At 44.7% G+C, this 21878-nt stretch overlaps 1 long non-coding RNA gene across 2 annotated transcripts in view; it reads left to right on the plus strand.

Moving 5' to 3' along the window:
* Positions 1-21878, plus strand: part of LOC149339626 (uncharacterized) — a 125715-nt gene that overhangs the window by 38985 nt on the left and 64852 nt on the right. For both annotated transcript variants that reach the window (XR_016283544.1, XR_016283543.1), the window contains exons 3-4: positions 1122-1319; positions 17064-17101. This is a non-coding gene — a long non-coding RNA (uncharacterized LOC149339626). The remainder of the gene's footprint in view (positions 1-1121; positions 1320-17063; positions 17102-21878) is intronic.

Consider the following 21878-nt stretch of genomic DNA (forward strand, 5'->3'; position numbering starts at 1 on the left):
ACAAACACACAGAACACAAACACACATGAAGAAAAGCAAACGGGCGGTTGCCGGGTCCGCACTTCGCCGTGTGTTTCGAACAGAAACGACTTCCGCCCATCCGCTCGTGAAACGGTGGGGAGGCCTAAAAAAAAAATGAAAAGGTGGCTCGCTAACTGGGAATGACAAACAGATGTATGAAAGGGTGCGCTCGCTAACAAGTCTAGGTGGTCGAGCCGATCGCGCCTCTCGATCGTTCAGTGTGCGGAGAAAATGCGACGACGCTGTTTCAGCCCCAGCAGCAAAAACCAAGAAAAGAATTCTATTGAAGGCGGGGCCATGACGTAGCCCCGTGACGCACTCCACAGGCACCACGCCTCCGGCTTACGTCGGAGAAGGAAGGGGTGATTTTGCCTTGCCGAGCCTACTCGACGAGGAGCGGGAGAGAAGAATTTCGAGGAGGGAATGGAAGGAGAGGAGGCTCGCTGAAAGAGAGGTAGAGAGTGTCTGCTGAGCTGGGGTGGTCCGTGGCCCTTTAAAGAAGGGAAAAGAAGGGAAGGGAAATATTAGACACGTTTTCCGCGGTTTATTTGCGGTTTTCTTTCCGCGTGACTAGTTAGGATGCTGTTGTGCCAACAAAAATAAACATACGAAACACAGTAAAGCAGCCTGCGTCAACTGCTATGAAATCGCCTGAATCGCGTAAAGACCCCAGCAGAAGTGCTTGGTCTGTGGTCTTTCGCCGTAACTCGTGTATTCTTGCTGGGCTACAATTTGTGTTCAGAGAAAGAGAGAGGGTTGAAAAGGAATGGCACTGGGGTGCTAACAAGAGTATTGCTGATTGGCTGCCTTATGCGTGAGGGGGGTTAAATGGAGTCAAAGAGAATTGGGAAGTAAAGTTGAGTTCTGTTAGTTGTGTGGATGGTGGAGCGTGCGCACACTATTTTTTGTCAACTTTGGCATTGTTGGCGTTACTTTTCGGCGAGTTTACTTTTTCCTCCTGTTTTGTGAATAGCAGAACCTAAATTGTGTAAAAATGTCCGCGCACCGAAGCAAGGAGTTGCCACGAGCACGACGTTTTCTGAAAGTTCTATGCAGGGAACGCGCTCTCATTTTTTAATTTTGTTTTCATTTGTGTGCAGGTTGCGTCATTTGCGAGTACCGCCGTCCAAGCTTGCGGCTAAGGTAGCGTGTGTATCGCTGAAAGACACCTGGTGACAGACTTCGCTGCTTCGTGCATCACCAGTTTGTTCATGGCGCTGTGTGCGAAGCCCGCAACTTCCAAGTTCCGCAAAAGGAAAGCACGGCTCCTCTTCCGGGAATTGCTGCACTTCGCCACGGTAAGATTCCTTTCTTCTGAATAGAAATTGCTGTCTACAAAACTTAGTTTTGTATTCTTGCTGACTTTTTTTTTCTTCCGATGTGAATGGCACTGCGAAGAGGCTGGAACTGATTTCATTTCTTTTTTAATGTCATTGAAGTATATACAACAAAAAATTCCTCTTTTGTGGTTTGAAATTTTTTTTCAGCGCATTTTTATTTTCGTAGATAGTTTAAACATCAGCGCGCGTTTCATGGAGGGCAGATTATGTTTATATGTGCGATATCTTTCTAGTTATATGATCGAAGCATGCTTTTGAGATAGGAGGTCACAGGTATCGAAGAATTCGTCTTTCATTTGTGTCAGTAGTGAAATTCTTAGGCAACTAGACGGGTTTTCAACACGTCCAGTGCGAATACAAATACACCCATTCTGGAAAACTTGATGAGCATTAAGTTGCCTAATAGAAACTTGATATCAAAAGGGTGAAAAAAAAATAAGAGATGAATATTTATGGATGCTTTGGAATCAAGAAAACAAGTTTTTTATTTTTTTATTTTAGTTTAAACAAAGGAAGGATAGAACTAATTTACTGCAGTGCCTGTTTGTAGGCACACTGAGAACTACTCCTATCGATTTTTTCGTTCTTATTAAAATCCGATAACAGAGCCTTTCTCGGCTCCCTTGATGCTGGTTCGGCTGCAGCAGGCGCTTTTATTGCTGAAATATTGAGAAAAGTTATGAAAAACTTTCCCGCCACTCCGATTCATACTTATGGCAGTGATGATGTCGAGTCTCGTACGTTTGTTTGTTTCAACGTTTGATTATTGTTTTCGCATTCGTTGTGCGGGAGCGGCGTCGCTGATGTGTGCGTCGGAGCTTACTGAACATAACACTCTCCAAACCGGCCGTCGGGCCCTAGTCTCAAAGAATGCAATGCTAATGAGCAGACTGTCGCGTCACTTGTGGCACGTAAACAGATTGGAGAGATCTACTGAATAGTTTCATGGCGCCGCTGATACGGAGAGATATATCCTACAGGTGACGGATATTATCACTAGCTTTCAAAGGTATCGAACCGGACTTTGGAAATTTCTGTGATTAGGAATATGTTACCTACGAAAGCGGCCACGCTGGCCAGAAATATGACGTAGTCGGCTCTCCTCTCTCCTGCTAGCTATGCTGTGCACAAGCAAACGCTTCGACGTAGCATTTCATACCAAAGATGTTTAACGCTGATGTCAACTGCAGTAGTTATTTCAGTCTGGCTGAGCTCAGACACTAAGCCTTCAGATCTCTGTAAACATCTCCTAGTCTCGGTCAGTCTGTCTTGGTGGAAGACATGTTTGTAAGCGTGGGAACCGCGCGCTACAATCCGCGCAGGTACAAAGTTTGGTCGGACGTCACATCAGAATTTTCTTTCAGCCAGCTCTGAGCACCAGCAAGCTTGAAGGTTAACGAAAGGGCTGTCTCTTCCAGGGAACGCATAGTTTGTGCCCCTAAAGTTTTTTGGAAACACACTGGTGGTTGTCCCGACGTGTTCACTATGCAACCTTAACCTTGCCTTTAGATAGCCGTCGATCGCACTCATCGCGGCACATGAGCACGAATGTATCCATGTGAATTTCTGTCTCCTGTGATGCCACAGTGATGGGTCACTCGTTAAAGATCATTTACTAGGGGCACTGACTGCCCGTTGTATTGAAAAACTTCATAAAATGTTCTGCTTCATTTCTAGGTGTAGCGCTTTAAACGTAATTAGGAGGAAGATGAAGCATTTTCCATGCTTTCAAAGAAGCTAAAATCCTCTAGTTTCCCAGTATTTCACTGCGTAGTGCATAGCGAGGGCTTCTGATCTGGCAGCCTTGGTTACATAACTGGCATATGGTGGTTTAGAACAAGTGCCAATCAGAAGTTCGGCAATGGAGAGGAGCTGCAGGGATTTCTATTACCAGGCTTACTTTACACGCTTTGCACATATTTAAACCGCTGCGGAAAGGCAAACAGTGCCACAGTAAAATCAGCAACGCTCGACAACGCATTTTTTCTTTCTCCATTAGTGAACGGACTCGTTTGAATCGGGACACTACTAGCACAAATCACTGAATCCTTATCTTCTTTCGCGCCACAGATGGACGCACCGTCTGATGGATACACTGATAGCTCACTACCCGCCGAGGTGGATCAGTAGTCAAGGCGCTCGGCTACTGCGCTGGAGTTTCCGGGTGCGAATACGGCCGCGGCGGCCGCGTTTCGATGGCAGCGAAACGCTTTTAAAAGGCGTCCGTGTGCTGTGCGATGTCAGTGCATGTTAAAGATCCCCAGGTGGTCGAAATTATTCCGGAGCCCTCCACTATAGCACATCTTTCTCCTTTTCGTCTTTGACTTCCTATTTTATCCCTTCACTTACGACGCGGTTTGGGTGTCCACCAAGATGTGAGATGTTACTGCGCCATTTCCCTTCCTCAAAGACCATGTTTTCAATTTCCTTCTGCTAACTCTTGATCACAAAGCTGCCATTTTCACAACTTTTAAGGCGAAAGCCTTTTATGGCTCATACTCGCGGCCAAGGTCACGTCCGGTGTAACGCTGTTTTCCGCGAGTAACGCGGCAACTAATCAGGATAGGAGAAAATGAATGGCAGCATCAGATAGAGGAGATAAAATGTAACCCCGACACCAAGTTTGATGACTGTAGAATGATAGTTAATTCATTATAGCCAATTATAGCGAAAAAAACAAAAAAGACAACGAAATTCGTCGCTATAGCGACGGGAACGGTGTGACGTGTCAAATTAAATTTAAAAATGTGTAATTAAGTGTAATTAGCACTTAAGATCACCGAAAGATCTAGAATTTGGGTAAAAATTGCTAAAAACGAGGGAAAGTGGATGACGACGTCAGATCAGACGAAAGGACGTCAAAGCAGTGTGATCCGCCGCAAGCAACTACTGCCGACGCGCTGCGCGTGCGCAGCATGACGTCACCGCTTCCTCTCGCCACCCTCTTCTCCTCTGTCGTGAAATGAATTCAAGCGCGGCAAATTCAAATCAGTGCAATGAGTCACAAACGGCTTTCGCCTTCCCGCGCTCCTCCAAGTGCCTCCAACGAATTTTTGTCATGTATGCGATGTTGAGTGCGTTGTGAAGTGGAGCCTGCCATTTTCGATGACCTGTTTAGATATATCCTTTTGCCGCAGCCAATTAGTCTCCTTTTGTTCATACCTGTACTTTAAATCATGTTTGCTGCCCATGAAGAACATGTTCATAGTTGTTTTCTGTTTGCAATATTTTAATTGCCCCTGCTATGGTCTTGTAGAAAGGCCGGCAGTGGCAGTATTGTAAATAAATAAATAGTAGTAGCAATAGGTAGCATTGGCTAGTCATGAAGTCATGATGAAGAGAAAACGTTGTTTGTGGGGAAAGAAAAGGCGCAGTAACTGTCCCTCTCGGTGAACACGTACACCGCGTCCTGAAGGAAGGGCTCAAGGGGGACTGGACAAGGAAGCGAGAGAGGCGCCGTTGTTGAGGGCGCTGGCGTCGGGTTCTTTAACGCACCGCTAGGACGTATTTTAATTTTCGCCTCCATCGAAACGCGCACTTTCTATAGAGGTGGAAGAGCGAACAATGCATATCTTTTAGAATCACTAGAGCCAATTTTAAGCGCAGTTAGCCACCTTGAATCAAAACCGGCTGGTGAGATTCGTCGTTTGAACCCACAGGTGTTGGGACTGGTCGACCAGGATAAAGTACGCTGAAACTCGCTTCCAACTCTTCCTCTTTACCCTCCCCTTAAAATCCTTAAAAGGACCAAGACCCGAATTTTAAGAATCTATTGTTTTCTGCTTTTGTGCGCGGGGAGGGACAACAGAAAGCTTTGTATCCAGGATGCCCGATCCGCAACGATTTCATTGAAATGCAAAGGAAGCTTAATGCGGATATTTTTTTTATGACTGAATATGCTCCTTTTTATGTACCGCTTTGGGCAAACCATGATAAGCTAACGTGATAGCCATTCTACGCCTGCCGAAGTGAAGCAAACGCTAGTACGGCCCCGCTGCCAGTCAGTATAACTGCATAATTTTAGTATATGCCGTTACAGCACAGCGACATATGTCTCGTCGGCAATAGTTTTAACGTACTGGGCCCCTCTGTGAGCAACAAATTCAATAAGATTGTGGCGCCATCTCAACAACTCATACTTTAGTCTATACGATGCGATGCGAAGACCACTTTTAAACCTATACTCTTCTCTTACATCTAAGGTTTGGTTTATGGGGTTTAACGTCCCAAAGCGACTAAGGCTATGAGAGACGCCGTAGTGAAGGGCTCCGGAAATATCGACCACCTGGGGTTCTTTAACATGCACTGACATCGCACAGTACACGGGCCTCTAGAATTTCTCCTCCAAAGAAATTCTAGCCGCCGCGGCCGGGATCGAACCCGCGTCTTTCGGGTCAGCAGCCGAGCACCATTACCGCTGAGCCACCGCGGCGGCTTCTCTTACATCTAAGGACGCTCTGAAGGGAGCGTAAACCGTAACAAAATAAAACTAACGCTTTTAAAAGAGAAGCTATGGGTTTGATAACATTTAAATATCTTCAGGAAACGTGGCCATGTCGAGGGATGCACCGGTAATGCTGTGGTTTCACCGCAGAACGGCGCTTCAGCTTGTGCTGTGCTGTTTTCAATAGGAAATTGAATTATAAATAGTCGATTCGTCGCTATTAGGAAACCTGATTCAGCCAGTGCAATGCCAGGTCGTTTTCAGTTTCGGTCAGTGGTCAGTACCTTTAAATGCGGCTGTTATCCTATAAACGGCTGTGTCTTCCTGCGCTAAGAGCCGCGAAAACTCCTTTTCACGGCCCCGCGCTTCCTTTTCATCTGCTCTTTCCGCTGAAAACATTGTGGCTAGGATGTTTGCTGGCAACCAAGTTCTATAGTGGCCGGAAGCTACTCAATGGCATCAGTTTTTTTTTTTTTCTTTCTTTAGTATTTACTCTAATGCATGCCCACTTGCGACGGGAGTAACTGTGGTTTTGTCCGTGACTATCATCACTACAAGTTTGGCTATCCCGCGAAAAGACACGGAACTCTTGGAATCATAAATCTCAGCCATTAAAGAGACAGTTTGTTGGCTGGAGGCGGAAGTTTTCGTATTTTCGAAAGCACTGCGATTTGCGACGTCATGAATTTATAGCGGCGAAAGAAGAATATCTTTTGTGTCTTTCTGTTACTTCGTTTCTTTTCTAGTTTACACGGCATGTGTCGAGGGCAAAAAGGAAATCGCGGAAGGTCAAGAACATACGCATGTTTCTCAGCGGCAGTGTGGTTGCGGCAGTAGTCGCTGGCTGGAAAATACCGTTTGTTAGCGACACTAAAAGTAAATATGTATAGAATTTTACTACGACAGGAACCCCTTGGGCTTGAGAAAAAAAAAGTTGTGCTTCAATGTGGAATCGCTGCGTTCTTATTACTGTTGACGGCAATGAGGTCAGCATGATCGAAATAAGGAGCGCCATATTAATGCATATTTTTAATGCGTAAGCCCTCATGTCGGAAAAGTCTGTCCGTCTCAACTTTGCAGATAGGTGGCAACGTGGAGAGGAGGAAGACGAAGAGACTGTAGGCGGCAACAGGTGGGGAAGAGTGGATTTCTGTGATTGCTGGATTGCATAGGAAGAGTAGAGCGGGAGGGTACGACTTATTACACAGTGATTGACGGACTCGATCACGCCACCTGCTCGCACGGTCTGAACGCCGTTAGTGGTAGCAGCTGCTATGTACTGGAGAACACTAATGGTTAAGCATACTATGCCGCATTAATCGGGTTGATCGTCTATGATTTTTTTCTCTACAAGAAATTGTGCACCAGAATTGTTTTATCTTTCGGAAATCTTTATACTGTTGAGAGGCTGCCGGGAGTCCGCTGGTCTTTTCTCAGTAAACAGTACAAGGTTCGGTCGTATCATATGCCATCATTTGAAGCACTAGGCACTCAACATTTTTCTTTCTTCTTCGTTTTCCTTCGGTAGTTAATTTATAATATACCGCGTCCGAACCGTCGGCCAAATCGTCACTACACTTCGTCGAGCGCTGAAACGCAATGCTATATGCACATGTATTTGCCTTAACTATTCGGAATATTTGTGGGTCAGTTTAATTTATTATCTGCGGTTCTCGCAGGGCCTCGCATCATCCAAACTTTCAATGCGTTATCTCTGTGAGGGGCCAACCGGGCCCGTGGTAATTTGCCGTAAAATTCGGATCGTCGTACAAATTCGGGATGCAAAATCTTGATTGAACTGTAGGCGGGAAAATTGAGGGAAAAAATGCCACCCTGTTGTAAGGTCGGCACCCTTTCAAAATCTTTAAAAAGAAGTGTGGGCTTTGTGGGCTTACTAAGAATGTTAGTACGGATGTATGGGTGCGTGTATATCGGTAGTAGGTCTGTTGAACAACGCCAGCCACCTGTGAAATTAATAAATGCATAGACTACGGTATGAAGTGGAAGAACTGCAGTGCTTAATACGCCACAAACTTTTCCGGTATTTGTTTACCTCTGCTTCCGTCTGACAGACACTGCAGCGAAGCCAAAAATTAAAAAGAAAGCATGTTACCGCTCAGGAAGTCCGCTCTTAAACCAGCTCACAACGATAACTTTAGCCGACGTCTGTGGCATGGATCTCCGCGTTAAAAATTCAATTTCAGTGTGCTGATTTCAGTGCTTTTCAGCGTTATTGTTTTTTAGCACAAGTATTTGCAGCGGAAAAATGAAATTAGCATTCTTTACATCTAACTTCGCGAAAGAAAGGCTTCGTGCAAACTTGTTTTGAGGTCCTACATAGCGTGGTACACGTTCCAAAGAGAGGAGTTCGCTATCCCCCTGTGTGCACTATCAAGTCCCAGGGTACCACGATCAAGGCTTCGGACCGAGCCTTCGCTCTCACAGCATTGATCGAATATCTGTATCATTACAGAAATCTGCATTGAATTTCACTTGCCCGCTTATTGAGTCCTTGAAGAGTGCAACGTTTCAAACGTTCTCTACTAATATGAGTCAACAGGAAGCCAATTGTCTAAAGTTCAACTGAGTCTCATTGAATCTGAGTCAGGAGTAAGCCAGTTACCTACGAGTCGATTAATTCTCTCTTAATTTTACTCAGCAATAATTTCCGTCAGGCTTAATTCTCATAAAACGCTCAGTAAAAAGATTAGCAGTAGTTTTACATGTAAGCGTTTCAGCACTATTTGAGAAACACTGGGCTGAAGCGTTAAAACATTGCTGCAATATTAAAAATCGACCCAGACAAGTAAAGTCTACGTGAAGAATCGATTTCAAGAACTCTCTCCGCCACTGAGGACTAACTTCAACTAAGCTAACTTTGCAGTTAAACGTATTGGTATGACCCGCCCGCAGATTGCATCAAAGGCACTAAAATTATTTTCAAAATCTGCAGTCATTTACTGTGCACCACTAATAATAGATGGTGCACCCTTCATAGCGAGTATAAAAAAAGCAGCAGGGGCGTAGCCAGAAATTTTGTTCGGAGGAGGGGGGGGGGGGGGGGCTCATGTTGCAGCGCGGCCTCCTCATAGAATTTGTGGAGGGATCAAACGCAAGAATAATAACTGCATTGCTGTATTGACAATGCCATTGTGTATTAGATAACGCTACGGACTTTCTAGACAAGTGAAGCATGTATTTTTTTAAATAAAAGAACGCACTTGTATGCCTTAAAAACCGTGGCAGACATAACTGATACCAATGCTTCCATGCTTTTACGTATTTAATAAGTAAAGAAAATATCACAGGAAGTCTAGAACTATATCAGCCCGAAACCAGCAGAGCAGTGCATGCCGCTGGTATGAAAAACGTAAAGGCCATGAAATTATCAAGTATAGAGGACGAATATTTTAATTAATCTTTTTCGTTCAAGAACCTTTACATTTTTGTGCATATGCAAGAACCTTTACATTTTGTGCATATGCCACAGCCAGGAAAAAATCTCAACGATGCTGTTCTTCGTTCGAGTGTACTGCGCAGCAGCAGCTGTCACCGGTCATGTATTGCGAGTCATTGCACCGAAATTTCAGTCGCAACAACGAGCACATGCATAAACGAGGAGTTCGGCAAAATATGCATTAGAGGTGCGAAGATAAAATAGATTATTAGAAGTGCGAAGATACAACTTGATAAAGGACAAAAAAGTGTCAATAGAAACAAAGTCACTGTATGTATACACGAAACCTCGCAACAAGATATTTAAATACACGTATGTCTCCATTAAATCTGGGTATCTAAGCAAAAGTCACTCTGTACAATGCGCCAAACAAGGCAAATAAACATCTTGCGTAATCACAGATAGTAAACTTTACACACGAAAAGACAGACAATCCAGTCAAGAACAAAACTATGATAGCTGAAGTCGCGATATGTACTTGGGCCATGCTGTGGTCGCGACAGCACCATATGGTTAGTATAATAGAGGAACAATGCAGAAATCAATAAGAAAATACGTATTTTTTAACTGCCTGCACGGCGACAATTATTCTGCACCCATAATTACAGGAGGGTATTCCTTTGGTTTAAAAAAAGTAAAAGCAGTTAGCTAAAAAGGAAAGAGAAGGACAAACGAAAGCCACGAATGATGCCGCAAGTTGAAATAACCAATATCCGAGTGTGTACGTTGGGAAACGCCACGTGGGCAGGGCTTTCAATAAGCAAGGTCTATCAGGGTCGGTTATTGATGTCCTCAAAAATTCTCGTATTCGCATGGTAATTCTGATCATGATGCTAACTGATGCTTGCGTTACGTGACTCCAGGTGCATGGGCGTTGCCACGAAATCCACCCCGAGTTAGCAATGTTCGCGCCAAAATGTCTTTTCTAGTCTGAAAAAGACATTGTAGGTGACGAAATCCAGAATGACTTCCGGGGCCGGTGGTTGTTTTGTTCAGCGGTGCGTGACAGTTCTAAAAATTTCGGGGGGGGGGGGGGGGGGGGGGGGGGAGAGGGACATGGAGGTATTAAGAAACATTGGAGGTATTAAGATCTGAATTTCCCTTTAGCTAAACCACCAATGTTTGTGAAACTCGTCTGTTTTTGTGAAATACATAAAATTCCTGAAAATTCATAATTTCATCATTGCTGCTCTCACTTTTTCTCCGTTTCTTATGTATTTTCTAATTATTCACACGTGTTGCATTGCGGGTGTCATTAAATTTCTCCTTACTGAAAAATGTTGACATCTGTACGAGGGGGTACCCAAAAGAAACCGGACTAATTTTTTGAATTGGCACAGCTTCTGTGGTACCGCGTTTTGCCGCTAGGAGTGCATAGAACGAACATTCCAGAGTCAGTAAGCCGAGTGCCGTCGCTGAAGGAGGTCAGACTAGTTTAGGCAGAGTTTTAGAGTGACGACTGTTTTGTGTGAATGTGGTTTTTGCAATGGCTGATTTTCGTGAACAGCGTGCGCCGGTGAAATTCTGATTTTTTCTCGGAAAAAGTGGAACGGAAACTCTTGAAATATTCAGAAAGACGTTCAAGGGCGATGCTATGGGGACAACCCAAGTGTTCCTGAATTAAATCCTGAATCAAAGCAACAGTCATGCCAATGGAAAACTTCAAATTCACCTCGCCTCAAGAAAGCTTGTCAGGTGAAACCAAACCTCAAAACAATGCTGATTTGTTTTTTCGACGTGAGAGGAGCCGTCCATTCAGAATTTGTTCCGCAGGGTCAGACAGTTAACCTGGCTTTCTGCTTGGATGTTTTGAAAAGATTGGGCAACAGTGTTCGGTGGAAGCGGCCTGATTTGTGGTAGACGGGTGACTGGTTTTTCCACCTTGGCAATGCCCCCGCTCACACAGCCCTGTCTCTAGGACAAACTCGGACCAAAAATGGCATGACCTCTGTTCCTCAACCCTCATACTCACCCGACCTTGCCACGTGCTACTTTCTTTGTTTCGTAGAATGAAAAGACAGGCGAATGGAAAGCGTTTCGCTGATGTTGCAGAGGTGAAGAAAAAAAACGACGGAGGGACTGTCAAGCTTCACAAAAGATGAATTTAAACAATGTTTTGAAAAATGGAATGAAAGATTCGACAAACGTATCATTGTAAGTGGAGAGTACTTTGAAGGATATTGAAGGTCTGTGCTGAAAATGTGAACAAATAAGTTAAAACAAAAATAAGTCCGGTTTCTTTCGGGTACCCCCTCGTACTATTCCACGTGGCCTTGGCACCAAACACCCTCACCTTTCGAAATTAGGTTCTTTGTTTCTTGATAGAGCTTTCTGGCATATTCCCTTTCCCTGATGTTTTTGCGTAGGAAAAATTTCGGCTAACCAAATTCACTTAACACCTCAACATTTGACTTGGCTAAAATAGTATACTCCCACGGCAATCGACGCCGTACGTAGTGCAGACATCGACTGCTGCGAAGAATATTTCAGCTTGACCTCGCACGGCAGCATCTCACGCGTATGACGAAAATCAATAGAATGACATTTTTGCCAGAAGGCTTTTTGCCGTATTTCACTGACGAAATATTTCAAAATGTGTTCTGTAGAAGTGCGTGTAGTTGGAAACGCGAAACAAATTGTTGCCTCTGTGCGCGATATGTAGCCATAAAAAATTACATTGTAATTTTGCAGTGATCAAAGCCACAAATTTAAACAGAAAAATTCCCCTCTGCTTTCCTTTCGTTCAGTGACTGTAGAAGAGTGTTATGTGAAAATATTGGAAGATTTTTATAATGATTGCACAGCTACCATAGTCCTCCATAAAGTCAGCAATAAAATTCCAATAAGGAAAGGTGTCGGGCAGGGAGACATGATCTCGCCAATGCTATTCACCGCCTGTTTACAGGAGGTATTCCGGGGCCTGAAATGGGAACAGTTGGCGATAAGAGTTAATAGAGAATACCTAAGTAATCTACGATTCGCTGATGACGTTGCCTTGCTAAGTCACTCAAGACATGAACTGCAAAGCATGATCAATGAGTTAGACAGGCAGAGCGGTACAGTGGGGCTAAAGATTAACATGCAGAAAACCAAAGTAATGTTTAACAGTCTAGCAAGGGAACAGCAGTTCGCAGTTGGTAGCGAGGTGCTGGAAGTAGTAAGGGAATATGTCTACTTAGGGCAGGTAGTGACAGCTGATCCGGATCATTCATGAAAGGGATTTATTTCCCTTTCATGAATGAAAGGGAAATCAGATCAGGTTCTTTCAGATCATGATTGGCAATTTACCACTATCCCTCAAGAGAAAAGCATACAACAGCTGTATTTTACCGATGCTCACCTATGGGGCAGAAACGTGGAGGCTAACAAAGAGGGTTCAGCTTAAGTTGAGGACAACGCAGCGAACTATGGAAAGAAGAACGATAGGTGTAACGTTAAGAGATCGGAAACGGGCAGAGTGCGTGAGGGAACAAACGCGGGTTAAAAACATCGTAGTCGTAATCACGAGGAAGAATTGGGCTTGGGCGGGGCATGTAATGTAACCGCTGGTCTTTAAGGGTAAACGAGTGGATTCCAAGAGAAGGCAAGCGTAGCAGGGGGCGGCAGAAAGTTGGGCGGGCCGAAGATCGAGATTAAGAAGTTTGCGGGGATACGGTGGCCGCAACAGGGATATTTGGAGAGACATGAGAGAGGCCTTTGCCCCGCAATGGGTGTAGTCAGGCTGATGATGATGATGATGACTTCATTCACACACATATATTTATTACATGACTCGATTTTAATCGTTCTCAATCCCTCATCCCTGGCATGCTTTTCTGCTTTGTAAAGCGTACTAACGCGACAGACTTAGAGCGGACGTTTGGAAGGAAAGCCGTGCACGTTGTCACACTAATTCAGGGTTGGTGTAGAGAGAGAGGGTCGCTACGTCACGCGTTGAGGTCGTAGCGTGACTGAAATGTCAGTATAACATGCAAAGATGCAAAGCAAATTAATTTCGCTGCAGAAATACTGGGGTAAGTAGTTGGGCATCGAAACCATGACACTTGATTTGCGAGTCAGACATGTTACTCCTAAACTACTGAGGGACGTTTGTTCGACTTGGTTAAATGGAGAACTTATATATCTTGTGGGGCATCACGTGTGCATATGGATGCTTGGTAATTAGTTTCTGCAAATAAAAGTTGCATTAATTAAGAAAGAAAAATAACCATTGCCATTGTTGCGTCATACCCTCAAGACGGAGCTTAAGCGTCCCCTTAATTTTGCATTGTTTTACTTTCCTTTCATTTTGCCTTGCATGCAGCAGAGTGATGCCGGCCTATATGTCGTTGGTTATTTTCATTACATATTGTGATCAGCCTGAAACTTGCAATAACGATGTGAGATTGAAAGTATATTGCGGAAGTGACTGCTTGCTGTGTTTGCGAGAACACTTTTAAGTCTTTCCAGATTTTTTTTTCGCTGCCTGCTTTAATGTTTGACACAAAGGAAACAAAATCTCAACCAATAGTCTTATATGCGGCTCGTGTTCATATATACACATTCATAGAGGCGTTCTCGTGGTTTATCATGTGCGAAAATTCATAACAGACAATTAAATGAAGGCGTGCATCCTACTGCAGATGCTTGCTGAACTCCTTGCTGTTTCTTCCGTTCGAGGGCAACTCCGAGGTTTTTTTTAACAAAATATTTACTGTAGATTCTCTTCTCCGTCGTGTTCGTGAATTATTTTAAAGTTTATTGTTTTGTCACCCGAGTTCATTTCTAATCGCCTGTGTTTGTGACGTCAGAAATAAAGCCTCCTCCTTGAAGCTAGCCTCCTGTTACCTGAACATAAATTCTCAGATTTGTCTTTGGTTATTACGATTTCATGAGTATCGCCCCAAAGCCGCCATTTTAGTCGTTCGGCGCCTGTACGCGAACTTTTGTGATGAGATCTCCGCACTACGCAAGCTACGCCTCCGGCTGTACCGCCAAGTTTCGGCGCGCTGCATTTTCTGCTTAGAATTTTTTCTCCCGCATATTCAAATTTTTTTTTAACATAAAGAGGAGATTTAAAAGCAGTAAGGATAGCAAATTTTGGTTGCAATGTATCATTTTTTTTTAGTGATGCACAAGACCTCAATAAACATGGATTGCCACGTGAAACGCTCGTGCGCCTGATAAATTGCTCATATTTGAGCATTTCCTTTAATGTTGTTTTGTCTTATATTTCAACAGCTAAGCGGTGACTATGATGACACAGCGGAGTTGAAATAGTTGAGATCACGTGACGCATGCAAACTTACGATTTTTACTGTTGTTGTCATACCGGACATAGGAGGAGACGTAAAAGTTTAGGTAAATTAAAACTACAACGTAGCTTTTTATCTGTTTTTCTATGACTCACGTGTAAGTGGCAAATTTTTTAGCGGGTGTGTGTGTGTGCGTGCGGGCGGGGGGGGGGGGGTGTATTGTCTAGGCTTCCGGCTCTGAGGAAAACATTTTCGGTGGAAAAACAATCGACAACACCACTTTTTTCTCAATGAAAGGCCCATAAATGTATCCCGCAAATAGGACAGTGTCACAAAACGCGTCGGCTGCACTAGTAAAGCGCACTTATACAACTGTTGCACAGTGATCAGGCAAGCTCGCGATGGTCGCCGGATTTTTTTTTCTTGAGAATAAAATTATACGTGCTAGATTTTTTAAATAAATGTCGACATCATCTAGCTGCCCCTGAACAAGTGCTTTGAATGTATTTCTTGATTGATTTTGGGTTAATTTATTTCATTCTTTCGTTTTTTATTTACGGTTCCTATTTATTTTCTTTACATCAAAATTTATTGTTCTCATAAATTCCGTTTGTTACCCCTCCATTTCTAGCAGCTAGAAAAGCCGCTCTGCTGGCTTTTCAATTCAATAAAAATTGGTGCGTCTTAAACAAGAATCCAGAACGGATCGTATACGTGCCCATGTTTTTTCTTTATGCATATATCCATTGCACTTGAAGAATCCAGAACGGATCGTATATGTGCCCATGTTTTTTCATTATGCATATATCCATTGCACTTGAGGAATCCAGAGCGGATCGTATACGTGCCCATGTTTTTTCTTTATGCACATATCCATTGCACTTGCCTTCGCTTGGGACATCTCCAACGCTTCCCAGCAAATGGTCGCTTTGTTTTATTTGATCGGCTTCGGTTGAGATCACCTCAGTTCCTCTCCTCCTGAAATATAATTAAAAAAAAATAGGGTGATTAGTAAAATTTTGCACTTCGACCATCACTTTGGAAAAAAAAGGACAACTAAACGAGAAGTGGCGCGTAACATTCACGGATATTATTACAGCAAACAAGCTTGAGCGCATCATCCGCTGCGAAGGACAATATATGGGGCAGGTTTGCCTTCGTAAAGTCAGGGTGTTAATAAAATCAGTACGCCCTGTAATTGACGAACGGACACTTTATTTCGGTGTCACATGGTCCGCATATACGTGGTCAATTCGCTCCTTTACGGATACACCGAGAACGGCTGGCAGTAGAAAACTGGAGTGCCATTCGCAATGCGCTGTATATAGTTTGGGGGCGCGAGGAGGTGCACGGGAAGCTGCCATATATTCTAGGTGTTTCAGGGAAGACTCAAATTTTTTTTCAAAAACAGGGTTTTTGGGGTAAAATAGGGCTTTTGCGGATTAGTATTAACAGTGTTGGTGGACACCAGAAAACCAGTGAATCGTCTTAGGTAGTAAGCTGGTTAACTAATTTTGAATGATTAACTTTTTAACTAGTAGAATTAGGCGCCTAGTTGTAATTAGAGATTTGTAGCCGGTCGTTAGTAACAGCCATATCAGTTTCTAGAATTTCGAAAATGGGTTCGCCTTTGGCGCTGTCTGTCCAAAAAATTTGGCTTTTTTGACTAGTTAGGTGTACTGGAAAGGTTGCTTTGCCTGCATGGTTTTTCGCACGATGCAGCCAAGTTTTGTTGAGCCACAGCGCCGAGAATAATCGCGTTTTCGAAATTCTAGAAACTGATATTACTAACGACCGGCTACAAATCATTGCAACTATGCGCCTAAATCTAATAGTCAAAAAGTTATAAAAAATTTGTTAACAAGCTTACTACTTAAGACAATTCACCGGCTTTCCCTTGTTCATCAACACTAGTTATACTATGCCGCAAAAGCCATAGTTTTTACCCCAAAGAGCTTATTGTTGAAAATTTTTACTTTTCCATTAAGGACCTGGTATACAGGTCCCAAGCTCCTTGCATGTGAACAGTAATATGAACATCGCTCTCTTGCTGCGCGTTGGCGGGTTTTTAACTCCGTCACGTGCTCCTGCGTTCACTCTAAAGTGAACGAGCCTGTCTGAGTATAAGTTTCATTAATGGCGGATTTGGAAGTATTTCATCCATACATGGCCAGGAATAAAACCAGCCACTAGACATTGCGCACATGTGCGAAACTTTATGAACACATGGAGAACTCCCGAGTTTCTGTGAGCTTTTTGTGCATTGCTTTATTCGTTTGCCAAAAGTGTTGCATAATCAAAGAAAAAATTCCCAAAGAGCTAGCGCATCAGGTACTCATTTCAAACCTTTGAGTGCCATCATATACGTGGTGTGACAGTAACAACAAAAAAAATAACTACCCTTGTTCGTCCGAATTGCAGCTGCGGTTTTCACCGTCAGAGACTTCGCAATTTTGTGTATTTAAGACAGTGTTAGCTGCAGCGTTGCCCTGTGCATGGTTTGCTTTCTCGATGCATTTAATCTATAGGTCACGTGTCTTACAGCAACTTTACGTTTGTTTATGCAGGTGTCATCTTAGCATCCCGGCGACTCCAATCTTCCAATGTGAGTTGACTCCAAAGCACGACCGTTTACTCGTATAGTGCACTATACGTAAGACCATGGTCTTACGAAGATGTTTTTTTTTTTAGTACTATTTTACTTCCACTTGTCAGAAGTTTACTCCTCGTTGTTTCCAAACTTTCCGATGGTACTACGTAAAACTCACTGCGCGCAATGTAGTGTGACCTAGAGCTGCGGTTCGACCAGTAAGGGATTCTGAGAATACGTCCGGCACTTGGATATCTCTGCTGCCACGGATGATCTTGCCTTATTGGTGTCTCCACTTCCTGCCTTTGACAGACGAAGCTCCAACTCTTCGTTTGTTAACTATAATTACATCTAGTCTGTATACTGAGCAGCAGTTTCTCAATAACTTTTTTTTTCCTGTGGTGTCATCTTATTTGAAAGTTTAGTATGCGGCCAAGAATAAAGAACCGCGAACTGTGGGAGTTTAAGCTCATTTTAGGAAATGGTTTTCCACCCTACAACTGCGGCGTAGCCGAGCACTCCTCTCACGGCGCTTCCGGCCCCGCAGTACGGCTATCGTGGAAGCACTATACCGGGGCGGAGAATTTGGAAGCGCAGTATGAACATTTAGAGATTAGGTTCGTCCATGCCATTCCGGGCTGTGCTATATCGTGCTGGCGTACACGTCTTGTCCTTTCGTCACCTGCTATACTTAAGTGTCATGCCGGGACGCTTTATTTTTAAGTCTTGTTAAGGGATACCTAATGCACTCCGTGTGTGTGAACCAGCGGTGGCCGAAGAAAGCACTCTAATAGGGCCGCTAGCATTCGGAAGAAGTTAATTGGTGCCATAGGGAGTTGAGCCTCCTCACGCCAGCATATAAGCTTCAAATTGCTTTACCTGTTTCTCATTTACATTCATATTTGAATCCCCATCTTTCGAGCTGTCTTTGTTCTTGTTATGCGTTATATTAGCATTATTACGCACCAATTTTCACAGTGGACGGATGCTAAGTACATTTCAATGCTACACTGTAACTAATAAAAAGCGACGGGACAGACGCTAATGTGTCACTTTCCATTTTCGTTGTCCGTATTTTTTTTTTTATCTGGTTACAGTGGGGCCATGGCACCGGGTGCTCTGGACAAATTAGCCGAACTTTCCTTTTTAATCTGCTGCGCTGTGCCGCTCTCAGTGCTTGCGTTTTCAGCTTGCCTTATAATCAGTGATAATTAAATGTTTCGTACCTTCTGTTACGCTCTGAGTACTTTCGTCGAGAGAATCCTCGGGATCATGCAGGCTGGGTCTTATTTTCCTTACTATTCTCACCGGTAAACTGTCGCCACTTTATAGCCACAGGAGGCTGAAAGTCTGGCAGTTTTGTGCTTCTTTATAGGCAAGTTTACATTCGACGCTAAATACACACCGAAAGCTTTCTTAAACTTGTGGACTTCTTTCTTTCCTAAGTCGGCGATGTAGTCCTCAGTGGTGTGTCGTGTAATAAGCCCGTCTAGGACAGCGTATATTCAGCGCTGCTACCCCAACCAACGCACACCAGGAAAGCCCAACTCCAGATAGAGAGACCAAGAACGAAAAAGAAATAAGTGAGCAACCGTCTTTTGTCAATTGCGACGCGCGGCCGCACCAGCGAGCACGCGGCCACCGCTCGGCGGCGGGGCCAAGAACAATGCCAGGGGGGCGAATGGAGAACAATGACACGCCGCCGCATCCAGCCCAGACGTCGTGTGCGTGCGTGCGCGCGCCGGACCCCAAGCGGGGTCTATCGCCGGCGGCGCCGCGTCGGTCGCCGGCGCATCGCGCACGCAAGCGAGCGCGCCCGAACCGAAGCCGCCGCCAGTGTGCTGTCCGACGCGGCGCCGTTCCGAAAGAGCGGGCCCCGGGGGAGAAAGGGAGGGGGGACTTTCCAGCTCGCGCCATTGGATTGTGGGGTTCAGAGCCCCCCCATGCACACTTCCTCCCCCCTCAAATTTTCCTTCGTCCCTCTAGCTGTACCCGGCTTTTCGAAGCCCAGGCCGGCCTAGCCGTCGCGCCGCTTTGCCGGCATCGCACTGCCTGCCCGGCCGCCGCTGCCTGTCGGAGATGTATTTGATTATATGGTAGAGAACTTCGTCCCCCCTTCTTGGGTCGAGGCTTTTGTGTGGAAGTCCCCCCCTTTGTTCGTTTATCCTTTTTTTTCTTTCTTCAGCCTGCTTCGATCGTGCTTTCTTTCATGTATTTTTCCGCTCTCGTCCACGCTGTTTGGCGGATGCCTTTCCTCGCAGCGGAGCCTTCGGCGTCGGCGCGGGGTACGTTTCATTGCGTGCGACCTCCTCTTTGGCCGCCGTGCACCCCTCTTTTAGAGGGGGCGCTCGCGGAGTTTGGAGGGGCCGGTGCGAGCGGGAGAGAGAAGCGAGCGCCAGAGGGCGTTGCTGTTCGTGAGGCATCGCGCGCTCGGCCGCAGGAGCGCTCCGCGCCTTTTGGCCCCCTGGCGGCCTTCATTGTGCGCTGGTCGGAAACCACTCCACCGTGCACGAAGATTATGTAATTATAGACGTCGCGGCTCTCTGGCTCCGTTGCTTATCTGCCGGTCGTTCTCTAGGGGAACGGCGGCCACAGCAGTGGCGCGGTTCGTTTCTGGGCCGCTCTGACACAAAGGCAAACCCGGGCGAGTGTGGAATTTGAGGGAAGTCCTTTCGGACGCGGGTTCCTTGGAGATTGGAGGTCTGTACTGGTCTTTATGATTTCTCCTCGTGCGCGGTTTTGCGTAGCTCCTCTATTCGCTCATGCAGCGAGGGAGAGGCCTGAGAGCGTCATTCTCGTGACAGCGCCGTGCTTAGGATGTTCTCGAGAAAAGTGAGGAGGAGGACACAGTAAAGCGATTGCATAAATTGTGAAAGAAAGTGAATACAACCAGGCTGCATGGGTAATTTAGGAGGAAACTTTAAATGCAACAAACAAACAGCACAGATTTCCTATAATCCTAATAAAGCATTCTGGAAGAGGGAAGCGCCACTGTTCTCAGTACTTTGCACGTTCTCAGTACTTTGAAACGCCAGTGCACAGCAGTTGTCCGGGCTGTGCCTACAGCAATTGCACATGACAGCGCTGCTGCAGTTTTGACAGCTTTTTTCTTTTTCTTTTTTTGCTGTTCGCGCATCTCATACGGACGTTCGTGTAAAGAATGACGCTTGGGGCGCGTCAAAATAATTTCGCGCGCTGACATGGATTGAGCGGCACACACTATGTACAGGTCATGCATTTTCATTTCCGCAGCTCGTACGATAGCTACCTTTCTATGCCTTATGACACTTTATATTTCTCAAAGCGATTTGTGCAATTAGATAATCTGTATTGCTTTCACGGCTGCGTTTGCGCTGAAGTCGTTGAGAGTCCTTCTGTACAATGGTTCTGGAGCCATCGAGTTTTGGTCTCTTTATTCTGGACGTTGTATAATGTGCGCCATACTGATGCAGGGCTTGCGAACGTAATAAAGAAAACGGTGATAAAGTAAAACTAACGGAGCCGTACGTCACTTGTTACGTACGAGCGGCTATTTCGCTGGCTGTAATCAAGTACAAAACCCCACGACCTCTGTACTATATGTAATTAACTTGTTTATTACATTAGTTACGATTATCGTTAAAATTTCTTTAAATTTTTAAAAATATTTCATGCAATCCCTGTTCTGCCGGCGAAATAATAATATGAGCAATTCAGCAGGTCCGTATCTTAGGGTAACGCACTGTAGAAAGAGCTTATCTAGACGTGATAGTACTTACGGTCTTCATAAGATCATGTGGCGTATTCCAATCAACAATCCGGATTAAGTTTTCTTGTGCCATGAAACCAAATAGAGTGTTTCAGTGGACATTTGCATTCAGATCTTGAGTTATAATTGGAGGGCGGCAAATATATTGTCACTTCGCGTATTCGAAGAGCATACTCTGGATCGTTAATTGGTGTACGTCATTTGTTAACGTAATACGGTCGCCATTATTTTGGATGTGTTTCATTTTCTAAGCGAGGTCAGCAACCTGCCGAACCTTGCAGGAATAAATCAGTGTGCAGGATCACCACATATAGAACTCGCCTGCGCCCGGTGAATAATTTTTCGTTCAATTCCTTCTCTGGGGAGGGATAACTGCATGGTAAGAGAAGCTAAATGAGAAGTTATTTACTGGAGGGGAGGAGGATTTGAATTCCACGCAATGGCTCTTTTTACAATTGTCTTCAGCACGATTCCAAAGATCGAGCGGACTCAATTCTAGGCCTCCAGTCATTTAAGCTGTGCCCACAATATGCGCATGATACTAGTAATGTCTAGTTATTACGACATCATCATACCTGTTCTAATGTCAGCAAAGCCCTGCAATAATACAAGAATCCTTCCGGTTATTCCAAACACGTGCGAGTCAGTGTTATCTCTATTCGCTCCTTCTCGAACACCCCTACTTTAGCTGGAGTAACATGCTAGGCTAACAACCAGGCAAACCTCTCCTGTATTCACTACAGTCTCTCTCCTCCTCCCTATAGTGTAGATCTCTTCGTATCGTTTGTGAACTTCGATTTAGTTGATTGATCCTCCTGGGATACGACAGAAGGTGGGATGTAGACACGGCTTAGTGAGGTTTCCTGTTGAAGTAGTTTCTTGGTGTTTTATAGGATGCAGACTAATCTAGATGAACAGGAAATCGCACTCTCAACTACTATCATCGCAGCAACCTTTCATCTTCTCTCAGCTCATATTGTATAATTAGGGGTAGGACTTTTCGGTTTAAACCTAACAGCAGAAACGATGAAGTGTGACGAATTC

Source organism: Amblyomma mixtum, chromosome 6 (genome assembly GCF_055824585.1).
Source record: "Amblyomma mixtum isolate Tamu chromosome 6, ASM5582458v1, whole genome shotgun sequence".
In the NCBI taxonomy this organism is placed as follows: domain Eukaryota; kingdom Metazoa; phylum Arthropoda; class Arachnida; order Ixodida; family Ixodidae; genus Amblyomma; species Amblyomma mixtum.